The following is a 19,223-nucleotide window of genomic DNA, read 5'->3' on the forward strand; positions in this document are numbered from 1 at the left end:
TCGCTGATTACAATGGGAAGGGTAGCAAAGTTACGGTTAATTACCATGTTTCTCTATTATTAGATAGGATAGCACCTTAAAATGTTTCCTAAAAACGTTTTCTAGCATCTGTGAATTAGAAAAAGTTATATTGCAACAATTTTCCCTTCAAAACACACTAAAATAGGATACATAACACATTGAGCTTCAATTCCCAATCTGTATAAATATTCAGATCTGACAGCTTACATTTACAATAATATAAACTAACAACACACATGTAAAACAATGTAAAAAGATTTGAAATAATATTGGCTGGGAAATTCTGAGAGTGTTTATTTGACTTCACATTATGCTGGAATGAATCTTATATAAATTTATTAATTTATTACTGTAACATTTATTGATTAGAAGTATATCTACTATCTATCTATTTATCACATTCAAATAGCATGTTTGGCTGAGTCAGACAAATAGTGATATAATATTTTTGTTTTACTCTATTTAGGCTAATAAACTTTTAAAGAGATTTAAAATGTATTTGTTACATTGTATGAAATATTTCACAAGACCATCAAAATCATTTATCCTATTCTGGCAAAATGCTGGTCACAAATCCTACAGATCTATCTCCTGTATGTTACATATGTTCTTACTTAGAAGCAGTTTTTTTTTTTAATTAACTTACTTACACAATAAAGAGGAAACTTGAGGTTTATAAGTAGTATTGACCAGAAAATTTCTTTCCCATCCATAGCTATGGATGACATCACTAATCCGCCCCCACTCCACACCAATATCTTACAAATGTGAAACAGCCTGAACAATAAAAATGGGGAAAGTTGATGCAAACTGGTCAATACAAGGCCACTTTCACCTTTTAAAAATATTTTAAGGATATACTTAGTGAATGAATAAAAATCATTCTATTTTTTCTTACAAGAAAGTAATGTACTTGATACTCATTACATATTCACAGGATTTTCATGTTATCCTTAAAACTCAATGAAAGGCATAGGATTTCATAACAGTCAGAAATGTTTCTTAACTGTGTTGTCAAGTGGGGGGGATTTATATCAGATCTAATGTTCAAAAAAGTATCCAAATTGTAACCGTAAGAATAACTGTTCTCCTGCTGACCTAAGAGAACGGGGAGTGACAGGCGTGCAAACACGGGCAATGCTGTCATCAGGTGATTTCAACCCTGGAACGTAGGTGATCCATAGGCTAGTGTTTACATTAGAGCTTCTTACCAAATTCTCTGTGTGGTGAATGTTACAAGCTACCCTATTACCCACGAGTCTTATAATTAACTAGGGGCCTGGTACATGAAAATTCGTGCACTCGGGGGGGGGGCGGTGGTCCCTCAGCCCAGCCTGTGCCCTCTCACAGTCTGGGACCCCTTGGGGGAGATGTCCACCTGGCTTAGGCCCACTCCCTGGGGATTGGGCCTAAGCTGGCAGTCAGACATCCCTCTGGCAGCCTGGGAGCCCTTGGGAGATGTCCGACTACGGCTCTGGGGAGCAGGCCTAAGCCGTGGTTGGACATCCTTAGTGCTGCGGAGGAGGCAGGAGAGGCTCCCGCCACCGCCGCTGTGCTTGCAGCCACCAGCCTGGCTTGTGGCTGAGAGGAGGTCCCCCTGTGGGAGTGCACTGACCACCAGGGGGCAGCTCCTGCATTGAGCGTCTGCCCCTGGTTGTCAGTGCACGTCATAGCGACGGGTCGTTCCGCTGTTAGGGTCAATTTGCATATAATCCTTTTATTATATTCTTAACTGTGTTGTCAAGTGGGGGGGAATTATATCAGATCTAATGTTCAAAAAAGTATCCTAATTGTAACCATAAGAATAACTGTTCTCCTGCTGTCCTAAGAGAACGGGGAGTGACAGGCGTGCAAACATGGGCAATGCTGTCATCAGGTGACTTCAACCCTGGAACGTAGGTGATCCGTAGGCTAGTGTTTACATTAGAGCTTCTCACCAAATTCTCTGTGTGGTGAATGTTACAAGCTACCCTATTACCCATGAGTCTTATAATTAACTAGGGGCCTGGTACACGAAAATTCGTGCACTGGGGGGGGGGGGGGGGGTTTCCCTCAGCCCGGCCTGTTCCCTCTCACAGTCCGGGACCCCTTGGGGGATGTCCACCTGCTGGCTTAGGCCCACTCCCTGGGGATTGGGCCTAAGCTGGCAGTCAGACATCCCTCTGGCAGCCTGGGAGCCCTTGGGAGATGTCCGACTACGGCTCTGGGGAGCAGGCCTAAGCCGTGGTTGGACATCCTTAGTGCTGCGGAGGAGGCAGGAGAGGCTCCCGCCACCGCCGCTGTGCTTGCAGCCACCAGCCTGGCTTGTGGCTGAGAGGAGGTCCCCCTGTGGGAGTGCACTGACCACCAGGGGGCAGTTCCTGCATTGAGCGTCTGCCCCTGGTTGTCAGTGCACGTCATAGCGACGGGTCGTTCCGCTGTTAGGGTCAATTTGCATATAATCCTTTTATTATATAGGATTATCTTAAGTATATGTATTATATGACTTTTAAATGCCAAACACCTGCTTTGGCATGAAATTATTTTTCAAGCATGAGAATGAACCCCTTGTTTTGCTAACCTGGCAAGTTCTTCTTATGTTGCTGTCGTTCCATTGGCAGATGTAAATTGTTCCCATGGGCTCCTACTAGGTGTTTGGGTGAACGTTTCTAGGACGAGATGGATTCCATTGCCTGTCCACCTCCTTACTGAGCTGTCACATGCACACAATGTAGACGTTGAACAGTAGGCCATCGCCCTGCCCACAGCTGTGCGCACCCGACTTGCGTTCTGGTGACGTCCGTCAGACGCTCTCACCTGGTCCTCAGTGAATGTGCCCGGGAGGTACACAGTTCCCAATGCACACATCGCCGAGAGGGTTAACTTTTACCTGCTTTTTTCATTGCCTGAAATTAACAGTGTGCTCCTCACACATTCGATGGATTAGCATAAATTTCCATAGTACACCCCTCTGTATGGCTTTTCTGTGGTCCTCCCTCAGGGGGTGAATAAAAATGCCTTTTCCTTATTAAAACGAACCATACGTGTTTAAAATATTTTTAGGCTGGAATACCTTCAGTTCAGCATCTAGTCGTATCCTCTGCATTCTGTGCACGTAAGGAACATTCCGGTAATTAGCGGCACCTAGCAAAGCAGTGAGTGGTAGGAGGAGGATGTGGTCTGTGGCCTCTGTACTTACTCACTGAGGGTTGCTCTTGCTACTTTTCGTTTTCTCTCCACATTGCACTCGATTTTAAAACATGAAGAGTGAGCGTGCTTGATACGTTCTGAAATCTCTGGTAATTATTCTCACACTCGCTTTTAGAAACAAAAATGCTAGAACAAATCTGTTTAAATCTCTTTTTAAAAATTACTTCTAATAAATTGGTTTGTGGCATTTTAAGAATATTTAATTTTGTTCAATCCCATGATTATAATTGAGATTATTACCATTATAAAGATTTTAAATTTTATTTAAGATGGTACTATCTTTATTTTACTTAAAAACAATACAATGTACATAAAGCTGGGACTGCTCCATGCAAATCAATAGATCAAGACTGAAGAGTCAACTTGCACCATGTGAACATTTGTCTTAATTGTTTTATTTTTCAAGTAAAAAAAAATGTCTGAAATTACCTCTGCTAGACATTCATTACTAATTCTAATTTGGAGATAATACACTTAATTTATATTTTTATTATTTGTTTTGCAGTCTTTGGGAAAATCATAACTGTAAGATGGAAACCAAATCTTTGCCCATTACTTTTTTAATTTTTAATCCTCACCCAAGGATGTTTTTCCACTGATGTTAAGAGAGAGTGGAAGGGAGGGCAGAGAGGGAGAAGAGAGAGGGAGAGAGAGAAAGAGAGAGACACACACATAGATGTGAGAGAGACACATTGGTCGGTTGCCTCCCACACATGCCCTGACCGAAATTTATAGGATTTTAACACCTATTTACAAACCTGCATCTCAGGTATGTGCTGCCGACGCTCTAACCACTGAGCAAACTGGCCAGGGGCATCCATTATTTTTAATACTGAAGATATCATTCTGCAACTTAACAGAATCCAAGGCTCAGGCCCTTGAGTTAGCTCCCCTCCTGCCCTTGACCGGGTGTAAGTCTGCTGGAGGTGGAGAGGAAGCAAGAATATGATGCAAAAGTACAGATTTTTAAAAAGTAGTTTCAGGGTTAGAAAAATGGAATAACTTTATTTATATTTTTGCTGACTTTAATCTCCTTTTATTCCTTGCTTTTTGTGTGGTTAGTGAAGGGTAGGGAACTAAGTTAAACATAAAAGGAAATAATTGAAAAGGTAGGAAAATCTGTAAAAAAAAGATCTTTGGAAAGTAGAATTAAAGGCAAGGGTAAAAAAATCTTATACGCATGAAACTTTGTATCTCAAGAAATGGAAGAAAACAGAGCTTTATAAATTGGCATGTAACAGTACTTTTTAGGGTTCAAACATGATAGCGTGGTTAACAGAGCAGAGACATTTTTGGGGCAGTGAAAATACTCTGTATGATGCCATAAGGTGGGTACATGTGATTACACACTTGTCCAGCCCCAGAGATTGCACAGCACCAGGCACGAGCACTAATGTAAACCGTGGACTCTGAGTGGTAATGACACGTCGATGTAGGTGCACCCGTTGTAACCAATGTGCCGTCTGATACAGGACGTTGATCATGGGAGAGGCTGTGCATGTGTGGGACGATGGGGCATATGGGAACTCGCTGTTCTTTACACCCAATTGTGAACCTAAAATTGTTCAAAAAATGAAATCTATTTGGAGAAATAAGTGGTCCCCAAGCCGAGGTCCCCCGTGTCTTCCCTGTGCCTGTCTCCCGGGAGGTGACAGTTTCGTGTTTTATGTGTAGGCACGTGGTTCCCGTGGAGCTGATTTCGTGGAAGCTCTAAGTCTGTGTCCGGTTCTGTGTCCTGTTCCTTCTTTTTGCCTGTGGCTCGCCAGGTCTCCTATTATTATTCGTTGAAAAGAATATTTTTTTCTCCATCAAAATGCCTTTGCTCCTTTGCCAAAGTCAGTTGACGGAAATCTGGCCTGACGTGGGTTTTACATTTTTTTCATTTTACATTTCATGATAAGAATGCACATGCTTCTAATTTTAACCTGAATCACTCAATTTTTCAGAAAGAAAGCAGCAGCTTATAAAACGTCGTTTCTAATAGTGAAAAACTAATGAGCCACAGGAAAAAGCACTTTGAAATCATGGGAAATACTAACTGGAAATGTACAAAATTCTATCACTCTGCATCATTACTTCATTTCAGACACGGAAACTAGACCACAGAGTACTTTTCATGTCGTTTTCAGTGAAGTTTGTGGCACTTTTTACATTTGTTCATGGGGATTTTTTTTATTTCGTTGATGCTATAGAAATTGATATGATTTTAACACTTATTTATTATTTCTTATCTGTATAGAGAAATACAACTAATTTCGGCATATAGATATTCCTTCTAAAACCATGCCATAGGAATCCATAATTTATTAATTGAATAGATTATGCATCATTTTGACATGTTTACGTACTCTGGTCATATGTAGATAATGATAATTTCACATTTTCTGCCTTTATGAATGGTTTTTATTGCATTGGCTTTGTCTCCTGATACATTATCATGAAAGTGGGACATTTTTATGATTTCCAATGAAAAAGCTTTTAATATTTATCATTTAACATAATCTGCTGTAGAGTTTTTGTGGATATTGTTCATTAGATAAATAAGGTGTCTTTCTAGTTCTAGTTTGTTAAGAGTTCTTGTCAGAAATGAGTGTTTTATTTTTTAAAATTGATTTCAGAGAGAAGAAGGGAGAGAGGGATAGAAACATCAATGATGAGAGAAAAGCATGCCCCCCCCCACACACACACACACTGGGGATGAAGCCAGGCCCTGACTGGGAATCAAACCATGACTTCCTGGCTCTTAGGTCAATGCTCAACTATGAGCCGTGCCAGCCAGGCAGAAATGAGTGTTCTATATTGTCAAACTCTCTCTCTCTCTCTCTCTCTCTCTCTCTCTCTCTCTCGTTTATTGAGATGGTCATTTGGCTTTTCTTTCCATTTATGTCATAAATCGCATAGATTGGCTTTCAAATAAATCTTCTAATCCTCGGATAAAGCATTGTACCCACTGTAAGTTACAGTCCCTTTTTATTCGGCCAGATTCTATTTGCAATTAGCAAATGTAAGCAAACGTAAGAAAATATAAAACTTTTGCATTCATATTCCTGAGACAGTTCTAAATTGTCTTCCTCGTAATGTTCCTTTCAGGTTATGTGGGCACGAGACACAACCGTCCTTTTCTGCCCCCTGGGAAAGGTTGGGTAAGTCTGCCAATGTTTTTCTTTTACAAGGTGGCAAAATCAAATTTGATGCTTGCGCTTATTTTGTACATGACAAATTTAAAAAAATATGTATTTATATTTTCTCTGCTTTGGAAAACTTTGGCAAGCTGCAGTTTTGAAGAAATTCATCCATATTTTGACATCTATGGGTATGAAGCTGTTTACAGTGTCATCTTGTTATTTGTTTTAATGTCCATGTGATCTATGTTGATAATTTACATTTTAATTTTCTTAACTGGAAATATGTCTTTTTTATTGATCAACTTGGTAGAAATTTATTAATTTTACACACCGTTTCAAAACCAAATTTGTTGTTCTCTATTTTTTTGTTTTCTATTTCATTAAATTCTGCTGTTGTCTATATTCCATTCTTCTGTTGTCTTTAGGTTTCGTATTTCTCTTTCTAGTTTCTCCAAATGGGAGGGTAAGTTGATCATATACTTTTTATTCTTTCTAATATAAGTATGTCTATACACTTTCTCATAGACAGATATTTTTATGTTGTATGCATAAAGATATTTTTCTGTTCAAAATATATTCAAATTTATGCGTTGGTAATTGTTTAGGACGCTCAGAGGGAGAGACTGAGAGAACCTCCAAAATTGTCAAATAGTGCATTCGTTCAGTCTCACAGCAAATAACACCAAGAGGGGAGTTCCATCTGATCTCCATTTTCCATATCAAAGATGCAATCCGAGTTTATAGAGAATATCGGTGCGAGACGCAGTACATAAACGTGTGTGATAACTGTTCTAAGGGGAGAGATGATGTTACTCTCGTGAGGCTGAGAGCGAGCATATTGGTAGCAGAGTCGACTCTGACTATTTGTATTGGCCGCGTGTGGTTTGGGAGGGCCATTTATTTCCGTGTGACGGGTACGCGTTTATTTCAGATCAGATGATGTCACATGGCCTGGGAAACATGATTTTCCCACGGTGCATGGGGTGTCGGGGTGGATATAGAGAAGTGAATGAGGAATTAAAAGTGAACTGCAGCCCGAGGAGGGGCCCTGATCAGGGAACGAGTGAGATTAACTCGCCGTGACATCCACTTGGGGCTGGGCTGGACAGCTGTCCATCCTTCCTCTTCCACTGGCCCGTGACGGATGCCTCTACAGGGCCGAGCTGCCAGCACCACTGGGTGAGACGGGCGCTGGGTGCACCGCATCCGCCCTTCCCCGGACGGCAGCGAGGAGGAGCGCAGGAGGCGTGGCTGTCTAGCAGGCGTGCCTGAGGCTTTTGCACAGGCATCTCCACCTCCAGTGTCACAGGGTAATTCGCTAACTTAGTAGAGTCATGTCGGTAGACCTCAGTTCCAGGAAGACCAGAGCAGCTGGCAGGCAGGGTTGTAGGTGGATAGAGGGAATTCTACGGGATGGATTTGGTTAGTTGGGTATCGCCAGATCTCTGCTTCCTATGCGCATGTTTTCTATGTTGTCCCCGAACTAAAACATTCGCAGATCGTAGGGCTGTTTGCGACATGGCACATCCGTTACTTTCAATACTCTAAACACAATCATGCATCTACTGAGTTCATTTCTTAAAAACGATATAGGGTGTCCCCCAAAATGTATACACACACTCTGAGTCATTATAAAGGCAGTGTTTATTAAAATACATTTCATGATCCAAACTGAGCTATCAGATGTTGAAGGATGCATACACTTTTGGGAAGCCCTGTACATATACATTTAGCTTATGAAATAATTCATAATCAAGTCTCAAAATGAAAGAGCTGAATATTGGATCATGACGTTACCACTTTAGTGACTAGATCGTATTAGAGAAAGAAGGATTACGTAGCTTTGTATTATTTAAGTAATGCCGCTGGTTTGTAAGAATTGCCATTGTTTAGTGGGAATTAGTAATGCTTTGTTTTTATAAGTTTCATCATTTCGTTATTTTGCATCAACAAAGGACAAGTTGATATGAAAATTGACAGACGAGGTTACTCACCGGTGAGCTACTTGTATCATCATTTTTTTCCCCATTTTCACTCCCAGGTGAAGTCCCTGAACTTCACATGGACTCACATTTCAGGTCCATGTGTCTGATTTTATTTGATATGTTGTTTTCCCCGCCTTGTCTTTGATCCTGTGCACGCTCAGTGATGCTGGTGGAGGTATGAGTATTCCCGCCACGGTAGCTTGAGTTAAAAGAAATAGCATCTGTCAAGTAACTGGCGGCCAAATCAGAAGGAATGTCACTGAACACGGGCTGGAGGAAGCAGAGGCGCCATCGTGACCATAACGTGCCCGCCTCCGGAGAGCACAGACTTGAGCTTCTCCATCATGAACTGAGCCTATGCTTCCATGTGAACGTCATTTTCTTTTTTTTATATTTTTATTGATTTCAGAGAGGAAGGAAGAGGGAGAGAGAGATAGAAACATCCATAATGAGCGAGAATCACGGATCGGCTGCCTCCTGCAAGTCCCCCACTGGGGATCGAGCCCACAACCTGGGCATGTGCCCTTGATGGGAATCGAACCTGGGACCTTTCAGTTCGAAGGTCGGACGCTCTATCGGCTGAGCCAAACCGGCCAGGGCTGAACGTCATTTTCTTAAAGCAGATTGGAGCGGCACACATCTCAGGGCCTGAGGACTGCAGTGTATAAACGTGCGGAGCGTCTGTCCGACGGTCCTTTCATTACTGCCCTGAGCTGCAAGGACCTAAGAGACGTGCAGGATGCAACGGTGTGGTTAAGCGGGAAGTTAGTCATTGGTTAAGAAAAAAGAGCTGCTTTTAAAAAATATTTAACAGCAGAGCCTGGCTGGTGTGCTCAGTGGCTTGGCCTATGAACCAGGAGGTCACGGTTTGATTCCTGGTCAGGGCACAGGCCCCAGCGGCCTCTGGCCTCTGCAGCTCCAGCCAGCGGGGAGCGATGGGGCATCAGTCGCTAAGCAACGGATTTCCAGTCTGGAGGCCGTCTTCCTCCCGTTCCTCTGCCAATGACTTAGCAGGAGGCGGTGTGCAAACCATTTGCCCTCCCGATGGCTCTCCCTCCGCTTGTCAGCAGGAGGTGATGCTAAATTTACTTCTCAGTTTCAGGAGGGAAAGCAGATCCACTTCCTCTTCTTCCGTGTGAAGCGCCAGCATTAGAGCAGGAATCTCCCAACAGAGAAAGAGCCCCTCACCAGGCCCTTGGGCTCCCGAGTGACCCTTACCATTGGCTGGCGTTTCACCAACTACCAAATCCTGGGAGGCGGACATTAGCCATCTTAAATATGGGAGATTTGTTTAATTTCTCTTTCTGTATAGTGGTGTTTATAGAATCTGTTTAACTGTCCTCAACATGTGAAGATAATTTCCTACTCGGACTGGACACAGGGAACAGTGTATTTGAATTCTGCAGCGTGTTGAAATGGACATAGAATGAGTATGTTGTTTGTTGTTGCTTTTTTGCCTCCTATTGGGACCTTAGATTTGCCTGTGATCCTCGTTTTTTTATTGAAGTGCCTGCTCGGAATGAGAAAGTAAAAGAGAAACACGTGAGATTAAGTATCAGAAAGAAACTCTACCTCAGAGTTTTCTCGTAAAAGGACCTTCGCTCCTGGGCTCCCAGAGCTGTGCCGGGAGGACGGCGGGAGGACGGCGTCGGGCGAGGGCCTGCGTCTGCTGACCCGCCTGTGTGTGCAGAGGAGTCATGGGCTCAGGTGAGGTTTCTCTTTTCTCCTCCTCTGAGTAGGAAGATGTGCACGGAGAGATGTTTGTGGACTTACTCATGGGACACCCCCAGGCGATAGTTTTAACGTCAGTTACTAGTAAATCGGTAACGGTGGCAGAAGTTTAGAATAAGAGCCACTTTCAGGCCTCATGCTTCCATCAATATAAATTTCCAACAGACACGAACATGAGTAGGAATCACAGCCCTGTGCCGAGAAACAGACCCCTCTGGGCTGCGTCGTGACTCAGAGCTGCTTAAAACCAGTCCATTAGTTCAGCCAGGTCACTGCCGCTGGACTGCACGCGTGGACATATTAAACCAAACCAGGAGCGTGCAGAGCAGTGGTCATCGTCACAGGGAAAGGCAGTGCTACTGGTATTCCTTTTCCTTGAAGGCTTTATTGATAGTGCACACTAGAGGGTATCAGCATTTTGCAGAGACCGCGGCCATGATGTTGCGCTCACAAAAGGCCACACGCCCCCTGAACACGCTTTGGAACTGGAGGGTTTTCGTTGAAGAACGGAGCGAAGTGATGTACTTGTTTTTAATAATGTTTTATACTCAGTGGAGCTGATACCTGTGATCAATTCTGCTATCTTATAGATTATTATGGAGATTTTATCAGTGCATTGTAACTGGCCTGTAAAAACCAGTCTAGAATACAGTGGCTGGGGCGACCCTGCAGGGTGCTTCTCTGTCTTCTGACACAAGATTAGGTGCTAACCCCGTGTGTTCCTTCTTGTCTTGGCTGCTCACCAGCGTGGAGACGGGGAGGCTGGCTGAGTGGAAATCCTTTATCTCTTCTTGGAAGGGTGTTCGTTTTCCAGCCCCACAGACGAGGTGGCTAATGACGGGAAGGTGTTGTCTCGCAATCCCGGAGGCGAGAAGCCGCACCCCAGGTGTCAGCAGGTTGGGTTTCCTCCAGGGCCGTCTCCTCGGCTTGTGGTTGGCCGCCCTCCCCCTACATCTCTTCACAGCATCTTCCCTCTACGTGTGTGTCCGTCTCTGAATGTTCCCTTTTTATATAAGGACACCAGTCATATTGCACTAGGGCCCACGCGAGTGACTTCATTCTAACTTGATTATTGCAGTAAAAACCCAGATCTCCAAACAAGGTAACATTCTGAGGTGTACGAGGGGTGAGGACTCAACAAACTTCTTGAGTGGAGGGAGAAATTAAACCCATAACACAAAGTAAATGTAGCAGAAAAGAAAACGCACACACATACACACATATGTGCACTAATTCTTTGGGAAATTATGGATTTCCGAGTAGGGAAAAATTAACTAAGGGAACCAGTTCATAGTAAGCAGCGTAAAGCAGCAAAAAAAAGTATTGTTTGCAATAAAAGAGCAAGTTACATTCTATTCCCACCCACCCTAGATCACTAATGTGTGTTGACAATAGAGTAGAAAAAAAAAAAGCAGCAAGGTAAATTGGAACTGGCTCTGTGTGAGGTGGCGAGGCTCTAGGACAGGGGTGGGCAAACTTTTTGACTCGAGGGCCACAATGGGTTCTTAAACTGGACCGGAGGGCCGGAACAAAAGCATGGATGGAGTGTTTGTGTGAACTAATATAAATTCAAAGTAAACATCATTACATAAAAGGGTACGGTCTTTTTTTTTTTTTAGTTTTATTCATTTCAAACGGGCCGGATCCGGCCCGCGGGCCGTAGTTTGCCCACGGCTGCTCTAGGATCACTGAGCTCCTGGGGGAAGGGTTGGAGGACACCTGGCCCCGCTCTTAGGAGACACAGAGCCGTTTACTTGGGGTCAGGTCCCTGTGTCGTGCACTCAAATCACGCACGAGGGGCTACTAGTTCAGCACAGACAGTGTCGGCCCGAAGCTGGAAGTAAAGCCAATGGGGACGCATGCATCTGGCGTCAACGCAATCTGAGTGTTTCATTTCTTCATGCTGTTGGGTCTACAATACAGTCAAACCCAAACGCAGCAAACTCAGCTCCATGCATTTGTACAGGAAGTTGAACTTACCCATAAGGCAGTTGCCCGGACGGGCAAGCTGACACCAAAGGGATTTTTCAAAGATTCCAGTGAGCGTGTGCGATAGACACTGGACAGAAGTGCATACAGTTTACAGTGGTGTGACTGTGGGTGGTGGCTTTTCTCTCCATGGCTCTATGATTACTGTAGAGTCTTTAACATTTACTTTTTTTTTAATTAAAAAAAAGAGCCACAAGGAGAAGTTGAAAGTAAAGTAACTCAACTAAAGTTACAAAAGTAAAAGCTGAATGTATTCTATATTGATTTATTTTTACTTCAGCTTTTTAAAAATTGTTGCATATAGATATTTGAGTGTGTTTGTGTGTGTGTGTGTGTATTTATACAAACATTTGATCACAGCTGTTTATTTTTGTTAGTAGATGTTGTTTTCCTGTAGTTACTGAAAAAAAGTGTTTAGGAGAAAACAACGCTTAACAAGAATGAGCTAGAGGTGTAATTTTGTGTAACAGCAAGATAAAAAAATTATTTACTTCTTGGTCTTTAGTCAGAGAAATTTGATGGGGCAGAAAAGTAGGTACGGAATTCTAGAAGAAACACATCTCTCCAATTATTATAGCAACAAAACAAACTAGTGTTTGTAAATCAACAACTTCAGATCCCAAAGTTGTAAACTATCTTCCTTCATAAACATTAGTAAATATATTTATTGTCAAAATAATGAATTTACTGATAACTGCAAACGTATTCAGATCTCTCCCACATTGAAAAACAAAATATATGCATTATCTGAGTTAGTCCATTTAATCCAGTGCTTATAATTTATATAAAATGCATAAGTTATCTTATTTTGCTTTATAATTCTTTCCGTTTACAATGACTTCTGGCAATTTTATAAATTACCGACAGGAAACAGAGATGAATCTATAACATGAATTCTTCTCCCCTCAACTGTCCTGGTTTTCTCATGACCCACGTGTTAGGGTTCGTGCTTTACGCTTGCGCTGCCCCTGGCGGATAAACCAACCTGGACCTGCTCATCAGGAAATGCTGGGCGTCACTCCGGCACCAGATGTCATGGCACTCAGGCTGACAGCTCTGCCTCCTGTCGGCTCTTCCCAACTGAACAGAACATCTGCCACAATTATGACTTTGTTTCACCTTTTTTTTAAAAAAAATGACGTCATAATTAATAAAAACTATCCCATTGCACGTCAGGTCTGGCTCCCTACAAGGCAGAGGTCAGCCCCTCAAGGACTGTCTTGTCGACTGGACAGCTTTGCGTTTATGGCAACATCTTCATCGCGAAGTAGTGGAGTTTGGATAAAGGAAAAAAAATTCATCATAAATCCTGAACTTTGTCTTAGTATTTTTTCCCTCTAAGCTTGCAGTTTCCTGGCCAATAATCTATTACATCTGAAGGAAAAGGCAAATACAAACCATGACATAAGTCTAGAAGTTTTCACTAATTTATGTTTATAGCACAGATTCTGAAATTGTATGCATGCATAATTGCAACCAAATACAATACTGCAAGCTTTATCTTGAACCTAAATTTTAGAAGGTATTTAAGTATATGAGCAATATCTGTATGTCAAAAAAGTTAAAAGGTCAAAATGAATTTCAAAAAGAGCAATTTAACTAAACTCACCGCTCTTCAGGATCAAAGAGAGGCGAGGAGGTCACAGTGAGCAGCTGGGAGTCACAGCAAAGCTACAGTTTTCACCCATTAGCTATTCTCGTATTTTTAAACATAAAAGAACTAGAGGGAGAAACGAAGGATAGTTGAATTAATTCCCAAGTAGCACTTTCGGATAATAAGTCTCCGACGGAGATGTCTCATTTAAGTTAGTATTATCTGTGATTGGCCTATGAATATGGTTAAATGGCACAAATGAACAGGATAATAAGTCTCCGACGGAGATGTCACATTTAAGTTAATATCTATGATTGGCCTATGAATATGGTTAAATGGCACAAATGAAATAAAATGCAGGATTTCTTATTGTTGACACTGTTACAGATGTCCCCAATTCCCCCCTCCCCTTTGCCCACCTCCACCCAGCCCCGCCCCCCCCCTCTGGCCATCCCCACACTGTTGTCTGGGTCTATGGGTGTCCATTTATGTTCTTTGGCTAACTTCTTCACCTTCTTTCATCCAGTTCTCCCCCTCCCCCTCCCCTCTGACAGCTGCCAGTCTGTTCCATGTATCCATGCCTCTGGCTCCATTTGTTTGTCAGTTTATTTTGCTTCTTAGATTCCACATACAAGTGAGATCATACGGGATTTGTCTTTCTCTGTCTGGCATATTTCACTCAGCATAATAATCTCCAGGAAATTTTTCTAAGAGAAAGCTATTAAAATTTTTTAAAAATGTATTTTTTCTAACAATAGCTGTGTGATATAGACTGTAGTAATGACTTATACATTTTAAAAACCCACCATAGGAACTACTGTATGATTGTAGCATCCCATTTAAAATGTAGTGGGAAGGTGTGGGGAAGCATGGGATTGGTTAGAAAGTCTGTAAGGAGGGAAACTCCTGGGGGCATTGGCTGAAGGCAGCCACCCTGCCTTGACTTTTCCAAACAAGTCTGAGCCCCCGGGTGTTTACTGGGATCTTTATGCTTAGTCTTCAGATGTCCTTGCTTAAAGGACACTGCAGATGCAGGTGTCTTCTCAAGGACGCTTGCCCTGCTGATAGCGTCTAATAGTGAATTTTAGTTCAAGCTGTTGTTGCAATAAAAGCCTAAGGAGGCCGGCAAACGGGGCTGTTTGGTTCCTCTAGCCAAGCAGTCCCTTAGCCTCTCTTTCACAGAAATGTGTGTCAGAGTAACCATTTCTCCATTGCTCAGGCGTGTGTGTGTGTGTGTGTGTGTGTGTATTTTCAATGATGCCATATCTGGCAAGAGATGATAATATCACTAAACAGATATTAATTTGAATCCAGAATTAAAGAGAAAAAGCTGAGATGCACTTATTGCAGCCTTCACAGCTGGTTGGGAATGTGACTCCAAACATAATGATGAGAAAATACTGTAGGTGTAGGTGACTGCTTGCTGTTACTTTTCTGTTTAACAGCCAAGATTTCTCAAGGTCCCCACAGCCCATGCTCGTTCTTGATCTTCATAAAATGTTTGTGTTAATTGCCCTCCCAAAGTGCACTTCTCTTTTTTAAAAATTAAATATATTTTTACTGATTTCAGAGGGAGAGAGAGAGAGAAACATCAATGATGAGAGAGAATCATTGATCGGCTGCCCCCTGCATGCCCCACACTGGGGGTCGAGCCTGTATCCGGGCATGTGCCCAGACCGGGAATTAAACCGTGATCTCCTGCTTCATAAGTTGACGCTCAACCACTGAGCCACGCTGGCCCGGCTAAAGTGCACTTTTCTGGTGACTAAACATACCAGCATCCCTTCCAAACTGTTCCTCTATCACAGGTTGTACTGGCCACAGAGCCCCCAGTGGGAAGGGCTGGTCCCCACAGCCACGGAAGGATTCACAAGGACCGATAGGGAAGTCACTCAGGAAAGCTGCTGTGGTGACTCCAAGGAAGAGTAGGTAAGGGCGCAGGATTGGAAGCGAGGACAAGCAGTGAGGAGGGTCCTGCTGGGGAAAATGTCCAGATCTGATGATTAGCTGATGGTGTTGGGTACGGTGAGCGGGAGGAACAATGAGCCAATATGACTAGCTCTCATGGTTTCAGGACGAGGTGTCTGAGGGTAAATGATGTTGTCCTTCGTGAGGCCAAGTGGAAAGGAGGCGAGAAGTAGTTGGAGATTTAAAAGGATGTGAGTTGTTGAATTTGCAGTGGCTTTGGAATATCCAGGCAAAGAAGACAGGATGGTGGAAACGAGCACATGAGAACGCTGCCTGGCTGTCAGCACGAAGGGAAATTGCGTGGGAACCCGGGCCTCTGTGTGTTCCCCAGGCGTTGATTTCTCATGAGAAATGGCAGCCCTTCCTTTTGAGAAACTGAGGTTCTAAATATAGGTTGATGGCAACCCAATTTTTTCTGTAAAATCAGTTCATTTAGCCAGTACCTACATTCAGGGCAAAAATGTGTGAACTATGGAGGCCAGAGAAATATCAGGTTCACTTATAGTTTGAAAATAATATCTCATAAGGAAAATCAGGGTCTGCTGGTTTTGGAAATTAGCATGTGCCCTGTATGCCATTGCCAATATTATAATTATCTTCAGTTTTTCATATCTTGTAGCAAAATGCTGGACTCATCGCATGGTGTGCTAAATGCATATTAATCCATTGCTATTTTAAAGTGGAAGTCGGCCCGGCTTGGGATTTAGAAATAAAAGTTGCTGTTGGTTTTAACGAAAGGGTTGATGTTAGGGTTTGAAAAACCAGTAGCCCTTTCCAAGCAGAAGAGAAAGCTGTGCTCCAAGTAGACATTTACTTTAAGCGGAGGGAAGGCCGTGTCCCAAAACGCCTTGGGATGACATGTGTACGTCGGGACCATTAGGTACACGATCACCAAGCTCCGGCAGGGGGATCGGGGGCCGTACTGTGACGAACCTCGCCTTCCATGTTCAGGGCCTGGCACTCGGGTATTTAGGCCTCGGTAGCTCGTGGGGAGCCAGTGGGGGTGGTACGTTCGCAGAGGAATTAGCTGGCCGGGTTTGCTTTTCCCTTTTGGAGTTGGCACTTCTGGCCGTGAGGGAAATGGAATGTGTGATGAACAGCTTTGGAGCGAGAGGTCAGTGCGCCGCTCAGCCCTGGGCAGCGACAGGAGAGCAGAGCGAACACAGGGGCTGTTTGTAAGGTCTCGAAGGTGAAGATGGAGTTTGAAAAGCGCCATACACCTGAACTGTCACCTGTGCGGACACTTTGGGGATCATTGCCGGTTTCCGTGTCGCTCATACGATTCTCCTTGCCCAGCAGCTTTGCATTTCTGGGGAAGGAGTCACTTTTACAAAACTTTTAGGAAAGTTGGACACTTTGCCAAACCCCGCACTGGGTTTATCTGTTACAAGCATCCTCTGCGGAGAGAATCAGAACAGAATTTACATAAGTTAAAGCTTCCACCTCGATCCAGTTTCCTAAAAATTTGTATTAGTTAAGGCTTTGCAAATTATTTCAATTAATATTTATAAAATTGCCATTCTATTTTCTTTTAAATGTCTATGTAGTTATACGAACTACGTATACCACATGGATATTTAAGTACCTTTGACAGCACATACAACATGTAAACAGCAGCACTAAAATATGTACTATGGCCTGGACAGCGTGGCTCAGTGGTTGAGCGTCGGCCTATGAACCAGAAGGTCATGGTTTGATTCCTGGTCAGAGCACATGCCCGGGTGTGGGCTCCATCCCCAGTGTGGGGTGAGCAGGAGGCAGCTGATGCACGATTCTCTCTCATCATTGATGTTTCTCTCTCTCTCCCTCTCCCTTCCTTTCTCTGAAATCAATAAAAATATATTTTAAAAACGTGTCCTATGTATATGGCTTGAAAATAGACAAAATAGGCAAAGCTCAGCTGCTCATCTTCATGAAAGAAAAAGGCCTCACCCGCTGCGAGGGCGTGGAGCCTCCGCTTTATCCCTGAGCACGAGTCGTTCGGAATCTGAGGAATGACAGGCTCATCCCGTGAAGTGAAACTGAGGGGCGCCTGGCACTTCCTCGCTGGTGTTCGCTTCTCTGCAGAGCCCCGCCCGCCTGCAGACACGGGGACAGTCCCCTCCCAGGTGCAGGGCACACAGCCAGCAGCTGAGCCGCCCGCAGCCCTCCCCAGGCAGACAGAGTGCACGGCTCTGCCTCCAGGCGGCTGCCTCTGAGGGTGCAGGTGAGTGAAGTGAGTCAACATTCTTTTTATTTATTTTTTTATTTATTGCTTAAGGTATTACAAAGGGTATTACATATGTGTCCTTTTTTTCCCCCCGCCCTTGACAATCCCCTGGCCTCCCCTACCTCCCAGTGTCTTATGGACTTGTATGCATGCATATAAGCATAACCAATGGACATAAGACACTGAGTCAACATCCCGTGTAAACCAATAGAGAAGGCACGTAAGCCCAGCATATTTGCAGGACAAATAATTTGGAAAATGGAACGTCCTAAAGATCATTGTACTGTGGAAAGCTTGGGAATGATAATTGCTTAGAAACAGGACATCATTCTATGCTTCAGCCTCATAACGAGCCTTTACACGTGAGAGCCGCTCTGAACACGAACTGAAGGATCAGGTCAGTCTCATAAGAATCCGTAAATGATTTTTTTCCTGGAATTCATGGATCAACTTAATAAGCTCAAACTTGCAATTCATAAACCATATAGTATTTGGGGGAAAAAAACGATTGCTGTTAATAATACCTTTAAGTATTTTTACTTTAATAAATATATATTTTTACTACTTAAACTATAATTAGAAATTTACATTCATCTCATAAACACTGACTGATAACCTCACATTTTATCCACATTATTATTTGTTGAATAAGTAAATATTTAATGTGGAGATATGTCTAAATAGTAACATTTTGACAAGTTTGGCATCACTGTTTTTGATGATGAAAGTAGAAAGTGTACTTTCTAGATTGAGAGTAATTTAAAAATATGACCATTTGTATGATCCATCGTGACCTTAAGTAAAAGAAGTGTGAGAAAATATAACTCTAAAGGTTATAAATCAGAGTAGCCATTTTCCACCAGTGCGCCACGGAGTCACTGGGAGCCACAAGGGTTTTTAAAACAGGCAGTACCTGCCTAGTCAGGGCACTGGCCTCTTTTCCCTGAGGTTGTTGAATAAAAAGGGACAACAACCAATGCAGCAATAGCTGTCCAGTGTGGATACATGAAAATATACCTATTTTTTGTCAGATCGGCAAAAATTTAAATATACTTTTTGGTGTGCTACAGAATTTGGGTCATTACTTGATGTGTTTCATGAGTTGAAAGGGTTTGAAAATCACTGAACTAGAGTAACACATAGACAACAGTAAATTTGGGAAATGACCTTCTGAAGATAAGATCTGTATCTAAATTAATGTCATAAAATTTCTAAAACGTTGGAAAGGGCCCGGCCAGCATGGCTCAGCGGTTGAGCCTCAGCCTATGAACCAGGAGGTCACGGTTCTATTCCAAGCCAGGGCACATGGCCAGATTGCAGGCTCAAACCCCAGTGTGGGGCGTGCAAGAGGCAGCTGATCAATGATTCTCTCTCATCATTGATGTTTCTCTCTCTCTCTCCCCCTCTCTCCT

Source organism: Myotis brandtii, unplaced genomic scaffold, assembly GCF_000412655.1.
Source record: "Myotis brandtii unplaced genomic scaffold, ASM41265v1 scaffold221, whole genome shotgun sequence".
NCBI lineage: Eukaryota > Metazoa > Chordata > Mammalia > Chiroptera > Vespertilionidae > Myotis > Myotis brandtii.